The 2,978-nt window shown below is 33.4% G+C and overlaps 1 long non-coding RNA gene across 1 annotated transcript; it reads left to right on the top strand.

The window, feature by feature from the left end:
- Nucleotides 1-323: 323 nt before the first annotated feature.
- Nucleotides 324-1,516, top strand: LOC131632762 (uncharacterized). The gene is made up of 3 exons (XR_009293122.1): nucleotides 324-1,101; nucleotides 1,171-1,221; nucleotides 1,331-1,516. It is a non-coding gene; the product is annotated as an uncharacterized LOC131632762 (long non-coding RNA).
- The last annotated feature ends 1,462 nt before the right edge of the window (nucleotides 1,517-2,978 follow it).

The raw sequence follows: 2,978 nt of genomic DNA, 5'->3' as shown, positions 1-2,978 counted from the left end.
AAGGTGTTAGCATCCCTCACATCTATGGTACTCCACGATAACCTTTTGAAAATTTGTGTTTTAAAAGTTAAATCGATTTTATTTGCAAGAGAAAGAAGAAATGAAACAAAGAAAAATGTTTTTGTTATTTTTTAAAGTTTGCTTGGCAAGACATTACATCTTGTGCCTACATACCTCCTCTGTGCAATGGAGAAGTCAGAGCATTTGTGGTTCTGCTAAGAAAGAAACATATAGGAGTCTATCTACAATATAAGAAAGTTAACTGCTTTGGAAAATACGTTTCTGCCCCTTTGCTTCCTCAAGCTGCCACATGGACACCTTACTTGCTCACCTTTTCAAAACCACGGAATCTGTTTACAAAACAAGCCAAAGAAACCCTTTTCAAAATTTTGAATATAATTATAATCTTTTTAGCTTGCTATGTTTCTTGGTTTCCACAATTATAACCTCTGCCATACTCAAAGTCTTTCTCATAGTCTTTTCATTAGGTTTTCTTACTCTCTTTCTATCTACCTCAATCTTTTTCCTCTTTCTCCAAAACACGGGCGATTTCAAATCTGAGCCAAAGTCACAGCAAATCGGTGAGATCTTTCTTTGTTTCGTGTTTTGAGTTCTCTAATCTCTCTTCTTCTCTCAATAATTTCTGAAGGGTTTGTGTAAAAAATGAGGAAGATGATGATAAAATAGGGTTTCATGAACGTTAGTGTTGTATCCCATTTTCTTTCTTCTCATTATTTTTGGAAAATTTGTATACATGAGGATGAGGATGATGATGATGGAATTTTAGGGTTTTGGTTCTGTATTCTGCTACAGTGAAAAAATGTGAATCAGATTCTCTTTACTGTGAAACAAAGTTTATTTGTGGTTTGTAGTAAAGATTAGGCCCATGATTTGAATCATTCCCCTTAAAAATTCTGATTCCTTCACATAAACCCTAATGATGAATTATGAATCTTCTTGAGACTTCTTATTCATATTCATGTTTCTTCTAACATTATGATGTTTTGCTCTCTAACTCTTGTCGTATTTGTGTTTTTCCTCATTACTACATTCAGATACTAGTCCATTCGACTCGAGAAGAAGCACACATCAGTCTTTCAGGTATTTATATTCATTGATTGTTTGTTCTAATGATTTATAGATATTCTTACAGAAACTACTTTTCTGTAGAATGATGATCCTTCTGTGAAATCTAAGAAATATGATCTACCTGGATATGTTGTAAGTTTGATTGATTTTTCGTTGATGTTTAGAATGCTCGACGATTGAAATTAGTTTTTTTAGAATTCTGTCTCATAAAATGACTACTCAATTGTTCCATGTTATACAGGTTTCAGATGCAAAATCTTGGTTTGCAGCCAACCAGCCATACATATGACAACATTATTAGAAATTCAGCACAGGTAGGAGTTCATGCTCTATTAAAAACAATATAAAAGGGACTGTTTTCGTATGCCGAGCCATATTCTGAAAAACAAAGCTTGAAATATGTTACTGTTTTCGTGCAGTAACGCAACTTGAAAGATTTAGAGACTTGTGAGTGTTGTTTATATTAAATTCATATTAAATTCATAGTGATATCAAGAATATCGATCATTATAACAATTATTATATTGCCAATTTCCTACATGCATATAATAACCCAATATTGCCTACGGAAACAGTAGTACCATCATCCAGTATTTCAATCTCTTTTCTTATTCTTATGATCAATTAGATATGTGGTTGTCATTAATTCCTCATCTCAATCCAAATCATCACCCAAAATTATATTATTGTTATCAATATTATTCCAAGTACATTTTTTCGGTTTTTTTTATCTCATTGATTTTGGACAATCTACTTCTTTTAAGTCCTTTTTTAATTGAATGAAATCTTTTAGTTTAATTTTAAATTGGTTCATTTTTTTTAGTATAGAAAAATTGGATAAAGAAAGAATATAGATGCTCATTAATACAAATATCTTTATAATTGGTATAAATTTTAAATTTATAATACAGTCATTGTTATAATAATTATTACATTTCTTTACAGTTAAAAAAATATGTAAGTAAACATAAAGAAAATAATTTATGAATCAAAACACTGGGAAAAGGGAAAATGTTTTTAATTATTGATGTTACTAATACTTTCATTTTGAAATGTTAATTTAAGATATATGGAAAAGCGACTTATATATTATTGATGTAATAATTTCACTAATATATATATATTTTTTTTAAAAAGCAAGAGATATATTAATAGAACAAAGAGTTCTAATTACAACAAAAACGAGAGCAACTCGCTACAAAAGAGATTAAGCACCAAATACAACCTAGGATAGATAGAACAAAGGAGCTTTGCTAAAATCGTAGAAATTGTAATTGGTATGATTAATCTTCCCTATAAACGACCACCGCCAAATGAGAGCCTTGATGCTCCAAACCGAATCAAGGACATTCCAAGAAACATTCCGAGTATTCTAAACCGATCCAAGCCGCTACTTCCCTCCAAACCAAATTAGCAAACTCACATTTTAACAAAATATGCAATAAAGATTCTCTATCCGTTCCGCAAAAAACACAATCGTTGGAAGAAGGGATAGAGATACCTTTAACAAGGAGAAGATCCTTAGTAGGAAGCCTATTAATGCAGCATCTCCATCCAAAAGCCTTGACCTTTTGAGGGACGGTAACCTTCCAAATATGAGAGAGGACAAAAGCAAACTCCTCCTCCGGACCATACGGAACGTGAAAACAGTCCGACAAGGCATAACAGCCCCGGACAGAAAAACCCCCAGCCGGGTCTGAGCTCCACTCGACGCTGTCCCTAACCGCCAGAAGCGGCTGAACCGCGGACAGAAGGGCATGCAGCTGTTGAACCTGCACAGAAACAACAATACAGCCCTCACCAACAATCCCGAAATCTCCCCAAAGCCAAGAATCTCCCCTCCAACCTCCCATACTTGCAACGGAAACAAATTGCAAAGCCGAATGATC

This window comes from Vicia villosa, unplaced genomic scaffold (genome assembly GCF_029867415.1).
Source record: "Vicia villosa cultivar HV-30 ecotype Madison, WI unplaced genomic scaffold, Vvil1.0 ctg.001013F_1_1, whole genome shotgun sequence".
NCBI lineage: Eukaryota > Viridiplantae > Streptophyta > Magnoliopsida > Fabales > Fabaceae > Vicia > Vicia villosa.
The sequence above is the reverse complement of the archived record's forward strand: the minus strand, read 5'-3'. Positions and strand labels throughout refer to the sequence as shown.